At 43.3% G+C, this 12477-nt stretch overlaps 1 protein-coding gene across 7 annotated transcripts in view; it reads left to right on the top strand.

The window, feature by feature from the left end:
• Positions 1 to 8884: 8884 nt before the first annotated feature.
• CHRM3 (cholinergic receptor muscarinic 3) overlaps positions 8885 to 12477 on the top strand; it is a 259107-nt gene continuing 255514 nt past the window's right edge. For 5 of the 7 annotated variants that reach the window (XM_046938562.1, XM_046938561.1, XM_046938564.1 and 2 more), the window contains exon 1: positions 8885 to 9215. The gene's annotated coding sequence lies outside the window, so the exon portion shown is untranslated. The remainder of the gene's footprint in view (positions 9216 to 12477) is intronic. The other 2 variants (NM_205399.2, NM_001396514.1) reach the window with 1 other exon arrangement.

The following is a 12477-nucleotide window of genomic DNA, read 5'->3' as shown; positions in this document are numbered from 1 at the left end:
CCTCCCAGAGATGTTGTACAACATTTCTTGAATCTCAAGCAGCTGGTATGCTGTGGGAGCACATGGCATAGCTCCAACCCTCCTCACTCTGTCCTCTACAGAGCAGGAACAGCCCAGGAGTCGGTGGGGAGAGCAGGAGGCAGTTCCAGAGTTGGACAGCCACCTTCCATGAGCCTACACACTGAGTGTGGGCTGCAGCATGAGATAGGCAGGAACATCAAATTAATGTTTTCTGAGCTTTGCCACAGTTTGGTCTCAGCTCTTCAAAGTATATACACACAATTTTTCCCCTATTCAGCTTGTGGGCATATGGACTAAAACAGGTTTGAATTTTAATTTTTTTGGTTTTCCATCCTCACAGTCACTTAGGTTCTCATCCATTCAAACTTGGTAACATTTACTAAAGCTCCTCAGCATTGATTTCCCTTCAGAATCCAGTACTCACCTTTCTGATGGCGTAGAAATCGAAGATGTGTAAGAATGTTAAATAGCCATTATTATTTATTGTTCTCAAAACTATCTAACCTTCAAGATCTATATGTATCAATTTCTAGATGTGAGGCAAAAGTTGTATTTTATCATACTAAAGTAGTTTAATGTTCTGGGTACTTATGTGGAGGGTTTCATATTTTATATTACTACACAACACTGAGAGAGTGAGGAAATCAAAACTTCTGTTCCAGACACATACTCATAGACTTTGAGTATAACTACTTTAGTACTTCTTCCAAACTGATTCTTCTAAAACCTTTTCTCTTCCTCCCAGTTTCTAAGTCATTAAACTTTCAAAACAGTTGTGTAGCAATTCTCATTGTTTCTAGCAAAACTAGTAGAAAGAGAATTATTTATATAGCATGGAGTAGCAAACACATATGCTTTGGAAACTTCAGATCAATCATCCAAAAATATAACTTGCACTTTAAAGGTGAAATTTCTCAGGAGCTGCATGAATTGGTAAAATGCTGATTTGTCTCTCTTGCAATCACTTCTTCCAGCTCATTTGATACCCTACAGAAGAATTTCCTCACCGTGTTCTCTGTCTAAGAACTGGACTCGATCAATCTCAATCAATTTCCATTAGTAAGAAAGCTGTCTTAAAAAAAAAAAAAAAAAAAAGCTGTCTTAACTCACCATAGCAGAAATACCATTTATTTGTTTTAAATCAGTCCAAAATGAAATTCATGTTGGCTTAAGAAGAACAAGTAACTGAGGTGCAGAATTGCTAAGGATGTGAATGAGTATCTTTCTCTACTCAGGTTATACTCTTCCAAAGATTAACTTTTCTGTTCTCAAAAAGTGAATTAATTAATTTTTTTTTCAAGGTGTTTTCCAAAACACATTGATCTCGTGGTACTGGTTCACCCATAGAGATGTAGTAGGTTAACCTTGGCTGACAGATGCCTACCTAGCTACTCTTACTTCCTCTTCTTGACAGTCCAGGAGAAAAAATAAAATGAGAAGCTCACAGCTTGATGTAAGGATGAGGAGATCTTTTGTGAGTTACTCTCATGGACAAAAAAGGATAAACCTGGAGAAAAATGACTTCATTTCTTGCTAAATTGAGTCAGAGTTGAATTGTGGGAAATAAAGACAAAAAATACAAATGCTTCCCCCAACCCTTAATTCCACCCTACTCCCCCCCCCCCGGCTCAAAATCACTCCTTCATTTCCAGCTTCTTTACCTTCTCTCCTTTGCTCCAAATAGCACATAGGGCTGAGGAATAAGAGTTGCTTTCTGCCACTCCGTCTTCCTCATGTTTTTTCCCCCCTTCTCCAGCATGGGTTGTCTCTCTGGGCTGTGATAATTCAGGGTAAATCTGCTCCAGCGTGGGCTAGCTCTCCATGGGCTGCAGTATCTCCACATCAACTTGCTGCAGTATATGGTCCACTTTATGCTGCAGAGTTGGTATCTGCTCTGCCAAGATGTCCTCTATAGGCAACACGGAATCTGCTCTGGCTTCTGGAGCACCTTCTTTCTCTACTCTGGCAGTATGTCCTGCAGTATGCATGTCTTGCAGTTGGACTGAGGCACCAGTTGGAAGTGGGTTTGTCTGGTATAGGACCACCCTTTGCCAACACCTCATCATGTAAAGCCAAAATGGAAGAGAGACTCCTAAATATGCAATTTGACACATCTCCTTACAACTGCATGATCCAGTGGCTTTTCTGTATCTTTGTCTTTTTTGCCACAGAGCTTGGTGGAGTGTTGGAAAACTCATACTTTGATTCTTAAAAGCATTTGAGATATGATAAACTGATTATAATGAGGAGCAGGTGTCTAGATACTCTCAAGTAACAGCTTGGTCCACAGTGTCTGGTTTGCAATGTTTAGACAACCTACTGGAATTTATTTTTATAACTTATTATCAGTTAAAATAAGATCCTCAAAACTAAACCTTGCCAACCTCAGTAATCTGGAAGGTTTTTATGAGTTTAAAATATTTTGTCTTAAATGTTAAGAAATTTATGCTGAGGAACATAATCTGCTCTGATTTCTGCCCAGCAGACTCTCTCACAACTGCAACTTTACTGTGTCACATTTTATGTCTGATTGATAGCCCTTCAGTAAGTCAAAGTCTAAAATTAATGATCCAGATCCCTAGTCTAGGTCACCTGATTCCCAAGAAGGACTCTGATTTGAATTATGGAGGTTAAAAAAAGAAAATATTTTTCTTGTCTTGCAATGGCTGAAAGGTCATTCATGAGCACAAGTGGTTTAAATAATTTATTGTGAGTTACTGAGTCATAACAGTTACTGATCTGTCTTTCACTACAGTGATGTTGTATTCTCTTAACTCTGTTTTTTTTTTTTTTTTGTCTGCAGTAAAATTAAATAGCTTTCATTCTGTAGTAACCAAAAATGCTTAAGTACACTGCAGCTCTGTAATGATGCATCAGATCTTTGTCTTTCATAGTCTGACTAACAGAGAAGCGCCATTATACAACTACCTGTTAAAACAGAAATATTCTGTTTGGGAATGGCATGCATCTATCAGATGTGAGTGCATCGTTTGTTCCTGAAGTAGCCTGTGCCTACTTGCTTGATTTGAGACTCCAGCGCTGATCTACTTTTTGGACTTCTGTGTTGACATTGAGAGTGTTCATACCTCATTAAACTTGTCTTCATTTTGTATGCATCATTGTTTGATAAATACATTCTTATTATGTCTTTTAGTAACTCTGAGAATTTGCCTAGAAGTTAAAATTATTCACTTGGCTGCTAGAATTTCACAACTTTCATTATGTCCTCAAGACAACTAACAAAATCTTCTTTTCCCCTATTTAACTTAAAATATTTATATATCCTGAAGACATTCTGGATCTTATTCCCTGGGAGAATATGAAAGTTTGACCTCTTGACAAGTGTACCTACCAAAATGTTTTTCCAATTTCTTATTTTTTTGAATGCAAATTCTTCCTTCTCTATAACTGTAAATTATTCTGGTTGCTGTGCAAAACAACTAGAACATCTTTCCTCTTCCCTTTGCTTTCTTTCCTTGTCCTTTGACAGTGAGCAATGACTATAGACAGGAGTTAAGGTGTCATCATGAGGATAAGGCCATCACGGCAGAACTCCTTTAGTTTAAGGAAAGAGTAGTATTAAACAATCGTATGATTAAGAAGTAGGGGGAAAACAAAACCACATCAGAAAGGAAAGGAAGTATGGGATTCTGCTAGGTGTTTGTTAGACTCCATGCTGAACCAGCACCCACACTGGACATATTTCAATTATGTAGCCCATTCCTGCCTGAAGCCATTGACTCTTGTGTGTCCCTCTAAGCAGTCCAGGGGTCCACAGGCTGTCACGAATTCCCATGTTCCAGCTCTGCAGCCCAACTACTCTCTTAGACTCCTAGGGTCTTTCTCCTCTTCTGTCCTACCCAGTGTGTCCTGTCCAGGCTGAACTGGGCACTCTTGGGGGTGTTCCTTCAACAGCGCAAGAGGTGGAAGCTGAAGTTGAGCAAGCAAAGTGAAAGAATATGGGAAATCACAGCACTGAAAAGAAACAATGGGGGAAAAAAGTTTTTAAAAACAGAAGTGCTGCTGCTACAAAGGCTGATACTCAAGTTGTACTTCTGCTGGCCATTAATGGGAACCAGAGGAGGACTGAGGTATGTTTATGTTTTTGTTATGTTAAGAAATGCATCTTAATTTCTGTGTGCCTTACTGCTAAATATGCTGTTATTATTTTATCCATTTCAAAATTTGGGAATAATTATATTGACCTAACAGAGGAGTCAAAAGGATTAATTAATTGAAATTCAAGTGCTACAAGAATCCAATAATTATGTTACTAGTAATAAGCCTGGAACTGGAATTCCTGTTATGAGTAGGCCAGTTTTATGTAGACAACACACTTCCTGCTAGACTGTGTATCTTGCTCACAAACTTTCAGATATTATATTCAATGTTAGTTGAAATGTTCCATCATTTTGGAAGTTTATGAACCACTTGCATCCTTGTTCAACATTCTCTGAAACTGTTGTGAAATGTGGATAAAATTGTATTCTCTAGGTCTATTAAACAGTAGAAGACTCCACAGATTTTGCCTTTTTTCTTTCAGGGGTGCTTCCTTGGTTGGCCATAGTGATGACCGTGATCATCTGCCAATGAAGCTGTTCTGATTTTGCTTGCACAGTGAGAATGACCTGGCTTTATGGATGAGTGTATGGTTTGCACTGATTCACATCACAAAAAAAAAAAAAAAAAAAAAAAAAAAATCAGATAGCAGATTGTGCCAGACTGACTTGATCCTTTATTTTGGACAAGATAAATACTTCTCTTGACAAGGATAACTCTGTAGATTTTATCTCTTTAGCACTCAGTAAAGTGTTTGGCATAGTGACACATGGGGAATTGTTCACTAAGCTGAAGAGGATGAGGATTAGTAAAATAATATAAATACAGTAGGGCACAGGGCAAATGGGGGACAACGAGATGCTTTATGCTGACTGTCAGCTGGAAGGATGGCTGCTGCCGGTGCACTTCCTCAGTGAACAGCAGCCCTTCACCCTTGGCTGAATAGAGAGACCTACCAATGGAGCTCTCTGGGATGTGACACTTAGGGGCACTGCCAGTACTGACTGATGAGTGCCTGATAACCACATGAGAAGTAACTATGAGGGCATAGTCGAATGTAATGTGGGAAATAGAGTAAGGTAAAATGGTGTAATGCCTGCAGGAGCTAGATACAGGAATTTCTGCCATGAGCTGAGGACTATCACCTGGAAACCAAAACCTGGACTAAAGTTAAATCCTTTCTCGTACAATTGGGCTACAGGGTAACTGTTAGTCAGCAATGTGATGGAGCGGTGAAAATGGCAAAGCATGCTAGCTTACAGTTCATGGCACTCCCATCCCTTCTGAGCTCTTTATAACTGGCCATATTTAGAAACTCATCCAAAATAGGTATAGAATTCCACCTATACTGAAGGAAGCTCAATTCAAAATAAAGAGGATATGCAAAAGAAAGATTGGATAAGCAGAAGAGCAGAGGGTCAATGTAATAATAATAAAAAAGGCTAGGAGAGGATTAGTTTAGCTTTGCAAAAGGAGAAGTAAGGAGAGGGCATCATAAAAATCTTAAAACATCTAAGAGTGGTGAGCTAGCTGAAGTCAAGTCTAGTATTGTCAGGAAAGATAAATTGATATAAAGTATTCAGAAATAAATTGAGGAGTAAAATTAGAAGTTCCTAACTGTTACAGAAATGAGTTTCTGACATCCCAGAGGAGCAAAAAGGAAGCAGGAAAAATTAAAAAATGATGTTAATCATCTGAACTTCTGAATGGAACTAAGCAACCTGATCTAATGTGATGAAGGACCTAGAGATGAGGAAGTGGTGTTGCCCAAAAAGGTCCTTCAAGGACATCTTTGAGGACTGCTGAACTGAGATAACGGATCTGACTTCCTGCTGAGCTCACTTGCGTCTTAGCTGAAAGCAGAAAACCAGAATCAGGATGACTACGCTGGCTCTGTGGTCAGCAGTGGTATGTACATGGACATAAAAAGAGCAGGAGGCTGAGAACATGAAATCTGTATTAACAGAGACCAGGGTGCCTATTCACTGGTCCTTAATGTAATAGTAAATACCTTAATAGTAAAAAAGGCACACTGAGCATCCACTTTATTCAGTTGTCCACTGTACTTCCCCATCTTCTTTGCAGTGTTGTTCTCTGTGAACACTTACATGGTCGGAGTGAGTGGGTCTTGATCCCTCAGGGGAGTCCCATGTATGGTCCTATGCTGGGCAGCAAGACATTGAGAGGTGTGCAACCTCTGGTGCCAGATTTGCTTCTTATTCCCCTAGACACCTCAAGAAAACGTAGTCCAGTAACATTCTCTATTTTAAAACTTATTCTTTTAATTAGTCTTGACCTCTGTCCCTTCTTCAGAATATATTGTGAAAACCCATCTCATGCCCAGGAGCTGTTTGAACCTCTGATCTCTGCTCAGCAAAGATCTTGTTAAAGTCAATGGATTTTTTTCCCCCCCTGCAAAAGATATTATTTAGAAGTGTCACTGCAACATTTATTCCCTTACCTTAGGCTCTCCTGAACAGTTCCTTGACACTCATTTCTTTACACAAGACATTATCCAATGAGTGTTTTCTAGGATCATCAATTTTAATGTGTACATGCTTCCTTTAAAGGCTCATTTTGCATGTCTCAAGGTTAAATATATTTATTATAGAATTGAACTAAGCAACTGTGCTCTGATTTATGAAGTATTGATAGATATGATAGATATATAAAAGCAAGGCAAATTAAAAGCCAAGCTGATCCCAGCTTGAGATGAATCTTAAAAAAATAAAAATAAAGAAGAAAGAAAGAAAAACAACCCAGTTTTCTAAAACCAGTTTTCTAAAATACATTCTGTTTCATATACATACATGATTTTTGCCACAACCTCAGACACTAATGAGGTTGTCATAGACACCAATCTGTGTATTTTTGACCCTGCTCTAATCATACTGTGATTTACTATTCGTGTCTTCCCACCCCACCCCCCCTCCTGTATGAATGGCTTCGTGTTAATACATTATCCACCTCCACCTGAGATCAGCTTAGCTATATTTTGTATGATTCCCACTGGTAAGCCTTTAAACACATGCAATAGCTACTATGAGAGACAAAGGGGAAATGGTGGTCAAATTATCTAAGAATATTTTCAACAGAATAATAATTAAAAAACAAAACAAAACAAATAAACAAAAACAAAATGAAACAAAAACAAACAAACAAACAAAAAAACACCAAACCTGCACTATTTCTAATATAATATAATCAGCATGAGCAGAAACTGCGGGAGCACCCTGTGAGCTTAGGGTATGGCTGGGTGCAGAGACCCCAAGGACAGCCACGCTCTGAAGGGCCATCTGGGTTGGCTCTATCAGCACGTTGAACCCCACACGATGTTACAGGGTATGGTGTGATTTCTGGTGCTGTTTTTAGATGTAAAGAGGAAAAGCATAGACAGACAGTAAAGTAAATGCATGCAGAGCTGGAGCAGAGAGGAATCTTTTTACTCCAAAAATTCTAGTTTTATTTTAATTATTATCATTTTACTTTTAGTCCCAATGATATATTTGGGACATTCTGAGTTTTTCACTGAATTCATGGTAAAACAGCACATTCATTAGGTATATGAAAATGTAGTACCCCAGGTATGACATATCCTTTCACTGGCTCTGATTCTAACCAGTTTTGTGGGGATCCTACCGCTCATGTTTCATGAAAATCCCAGTACTGCGCACCACAGTGCAGAGCAAGGTGACCCCGAGTTTGTAACAGGGAGCTTGATGATCCTTGAGGTCTCTTCCAAGCCAAGCCATTCTATGATTCAATAATTCCTGCAGACAATGAAATTAACAGTGCATCTGAACCTTTACAAGTATCTCTTAGTGTTTCCTTTGTATTTTCCAGTGTGCCACTTCCTAGACTTTGGTGTTACATGTATCCAAAACCTCAACAGAGGAACATGCCCTGCTCCTTGCGCTGTTGTAATCTCGTGGTGAACAACACTGACCACAAACACAAGTGCTAAAGTCTCAGCTTTCTGTACCTTGAAAGATTTCAAGTTGAATTTATTCATCTTTAATAACAGAAGAAACACAGAAGTGCAGGACACCTCAATGTGTGGAAATAATTCAACACACATCTCCAGGATCTTCTAAAATGGGCAAGATTCCCTATGTCTTTCTGGTCCAACACATTCAAATTACATGTCAGCATCCATTAATGAATTACTTGTCTTACTACAAGCCTGTGACTTGTTCAGATTAGCTGGAAGGGGAGAATATTTCAAGAATATATCTTGAAAGTTGTCTAGAAATGGATCAGTACCATATTAAGGCATGCTATGGAGCTGTATGGTAACGGATGCATGCACCATTAAGAGAAATATTGAACATGCAACGGGAAATTATTTCTTTTCCACAGACAGGACCACAGTCTTCGAGCAACACTTGCTCATCCGTTTCGGTCAAAACCAAGAGAAAGGAGGAGAAGACGCCTCAGCCTAGTGGAACGGTTCCTCCCTCTTCTCTTTTGCTGTGACCCGTTTTTACTTCACCGGCTGCTCGCAGGGGCCGGGGCCGCCGCTCACACGCCTCTGCTCCTCGCTGCCCCGAGGCAAACCCCTCCGGGGCGCTGCGGACACCCGGCACCTCGCCTCCGAGCCGCCGCTCGGCGGCCACAGCGCGCCCGCTGCCCGCTCTCGGGGCTCCGGCGGGGCGGCCCCGGGTCACCCGCCCGGGCGGGCCGGGGGCGGTGGGCGGAGCGGTGCCCCGTGAGGTCAGCGCCGGACGGGCCAATGAGCGGCGCGGCGCGGCGGAGCCAGGGCGCCCCTCGTGCGGCGGCTGCATGGGGAGGGCGGCGGTGGCGCGGGGCGGGCCGGAGACGGCAGCGGCGGCGGTGGTAGCAGCGGGGTGAGGGGTCCCGGTTCGCCCCCGCCCACCCGGAGGCCGAGACTAAGGGGCGGCGTTCCGCGCGGTACAGGTGCGGCGGCGCGGGTGGGTGTAGCGTGAGGCGTGGAGCGCCGTGCCCTGCCCTGCTGCCCTTCTCTCGGCGGCGCCCGGCGGGGGATGTGCCGGCCGCCGGGGGCGCGCCGCCCGTGGGAAGCGCGCTGCTAACGCCACCTGGGCGCTGCGGGAGCGCCCGACGAGGAGAGGAGCGAAGCATACGCGAGCGGTGAGGAGTCGCCGGGAGCGAGGCAGGTAGGAAGCTGTACGCCGGTTCGGGAGGGTCTGAGTGGTCTGCTTTGGGCTTTCTTCTTCCTGTACGGGATTGACCGGGCCGGGAGCGCGGCGGGGCCGCCCGCGGTGAAAGTTGCGGCGCCTCCACCTGCTGCCCTCCGCTCTTCTGGGGTTCGAGGCTCTGTTGGGGGCAGCGGATCGGCCCTTCCCCACGGGGCGCTGCGCTCCTGGAGCGGCGAGGTGAGGCGGCGGCCGCCTGCGCTGCCCCTCTGTAGGCTCGCCCCTCCAGCGAGGCGCGTGCGGAGCGAGAACCGTGGGAGTACAGCGCAGCCCACCAGTGCCGTCCTGTCCGGCGGCGGGTGGCTGCACCGCACTGTCCGGCTCGACGTGCTGTCCGCTGCCCGCCGGCTGCGCCGCTGCCCTGGCTGGGTCTGCCCCCGCGGCTCCTTGCTCTCCGCCTGGCTCCGTGTCCGGGCACGGGCTTTGCTGCAGCTCCGCTTCCCCCGTGGGCAGGGTGCGCGGGGCAGCGCTGCCGCCGGGTGTTGGGGCAGAGCCCGAGTGCTCGCTTGGAGCCGGCCCTGTTCTCTGTGCTCTGTGCGTGTTGGGGCAGAGAAACCGACTGCCCTCGCGTGTGTGGGGCGATGGAGCTGCTCCTGTGGGTTTCTCTATCGATTCACGGGCTGCCGGTTGCCTGGGATTACTTCTGGAAAAATGCAAATCCCAGCAAATATCTGTGCTGACCATATATAGAAGTAATCACAGGCAGAGGAACTGTAACTTCGGTATTACTGACACACGTCGAGAAACTTTAAAAGAAAAAGGGGGAGGGCGGGGGGGGGGGAAACAAAAGCCGGGTCGACTGGTGAGAATGGTTTTGCTGGAGCGATGTGTATTCCTGTGTTTGCACACCACATTGACTGAAAGGCTCATATTTATTTATTTCCTTTTAATTTATACATACATACGTACATACCGCAAAGTCAGTGAATGGCCTATTGATTTTCCTTCTGCTGCTGCTGTGTGTTTAATTTGACAGCCTGTAGTTTGCTGCCTTGTGTGGGACCTGGGCTGCAGTAGGTAATGCTGCTTTGGCAGAATGGAAGCCCTGTTTGGTGGCTTTAGGCACGGGTGTGAGTTGGTGGCTTGTGTGGCAGAGGTTCTTGGTGGCACGGAAAAAAGTATTGCAGGCATTGTTAGTGTTGTGTGTCCCAAAAAGTTTTTGTGGCTCTCTTTTTCTTGTTTCTTTTCAATAGTTCTGTTATTGCCAGAAGCTTTTACACACACAGTATTGTCCTATAGAGGAATATGGTGATTACATGTTATAGTTCTGAATCTCACTTGAAGTAATGAGTTCTTACGTTGATTCCATTCACCTGTTAGCAGGGTAACTTCAGCTTTAGGGATGAAGAATCACTTGACTTGAACTGAAACGCCACAGACTGTTCTCTTAGGCTATTCAGGATGTTGCAATCTTGCTGGATCTTAGCAGCAAAGCAAAGCAATGCTCTAGGGATAATCCAGTATGAAATTTGTCTGAATTGCTGCCAGCTCTATCAAAACAGGTTGCACGTTTTCTTCTTCTCTTCTACATCTGTGTGCTGCTATCAAACCCAGAAATTGGTTTGCTTCATTCAGAAGCAATAGAACCGAACTTATTACTGAAGCTGTTGTGAGCTGCAAAGCCATGTCATTCTTAAGTAGATGCATTGCAACTTTCTGGAGCAGCTGATTACCTACTTTGTATCATGTATCTGGATACTGTCAAGTACAATCTACTTTAATTTATTTTACTGAAGGAAATTTAAAGTTCATCTTACTGTTGGCAATATCTTAATAAATTGTTGGATGCATCTGTGTTCTAGAGCTGGAGTCTCAGAAGCAGATTTTCCTGGTAAAAAGCAACTGTGAGTGCATGAAAGATCACAAATACACTGCTCAGTGGTGTCTGAAATTTCATTTCTAAATAGGAGTGTTAAGGATTCAGATCTCTTGGTTACTTTGTAGGCTGGTCTGAAAACCTGTCCCACTTATTCCCCTTTTAATTCTAAAGCTATAGTTACTGCTTTTAACACTCCCCTTCTCTCCCTCTCTAAAATCAGTGCTTGCATTTCACTCTTGGGGCTGTGAATGATTTCAGGACCAAATCCTGAAGTGCAAAAGAAAAAAAATCTTGGAAATTTCTATCAAATAAAACAAAACTATGGTTCTTATGTTCACGCTTTCCTCCCTCCCTCATGCTTGCTCCCAGCAGACAGAAAGCTGCATGCCTTCTCCTAGTGTTGACAGTTACTATGCTTATGCGATGTTATGTGACTGGGGAAGGAAAGGGAAGAGTGCAAAAGGTGCTTGACACTGGAAGAAAACTTAAAGTGATTTGGATGGTGGTAATTAATTTTGTTCATTATGAAATAATGACTTCTTTGCCATGAAGAAGAGACTGTACTCCCAACAGACAGTGCTTGAGGTTAAGACAAAGTATCTGTGAGGAATGTGGAGGCTAAGTAAGGTCTGATCTGTGCATGGAGATGCATGCTTGCTGAGTACATAATATGATAGAGCAGTTTACTAATATTATTAGTATTTTTTACTGTAGTGACAGTTTCTCATTTAATAAAGACTTATAATTAGGCATTAAAATAGGGAGCAGTATGGAGCCATATGTGGGGGAGGATGCACAGTGCCACCACCGCCAGTACCTTCAGCTATTTTTAAATGCCTTTGTTTGTGCCTATGTAACAAGTGTTTAAATACAAGCTGGAATGAAAAGGAAGAGCTTGTTAACCCCACGAGTGGTCTGCTCTGCAAATTCATTCACTGGGATTGCTGCATCCTCTGTGTGTTCATTCTGTTTGCCCTCCCAGAGCAGCCTCATGCCTGGCTGCTGGGACAGGTGAGACTGTCACTTCCAGCTGGCAGGTGAATGACTGCATGTCAGCCACATCTCCACACAGAAAATGACTCTGTCCACCCAATGCACAGTGCTGCATAATGCATGGTGAAGTAGGTAAATCTACGCCCCGTATGCAATATTTACATTGGGAATTTGTGGGTTTGTTTTGTGTGTGTCTTTTATTTTGTTGTTGTTTTGAAAAAGGATGAGTGTATGCTGCGATACACTACTCCTTGTGCATTAGTTGATGCCATTGCAACACAGCCTGCGTGCAAGGCTAACTAGGAGCCTCAGCAAAAGCAGGAAAAGTCATTATCTGGAGTATAACCTGTTGAAATTGCTGTGTGTGAAATAGAGGATGGAGGATTAACCCCCTCATTTATTCTGAGTATG

The sequence above is a fragment of the Gallus gallus genome, chromosome 3, assembly GCF_016699485.2.
Source record: "Gallus gallus isolate bGalGal1 chromosome 3, bGalGal1.mat.broiler.GRCg7b, whole genome shotgun sequence".
Classification (NCBI taxonomy): Eukaryota; Metazoa; Chordata; class Aves; order Galliformes; family Phasianidae; genus Gallus; species Gallus gallus.
Note: the sequence above shows the minus strand (reverse complement) of the source record. Positions and strands in the feature narration are given on the sequence as shown.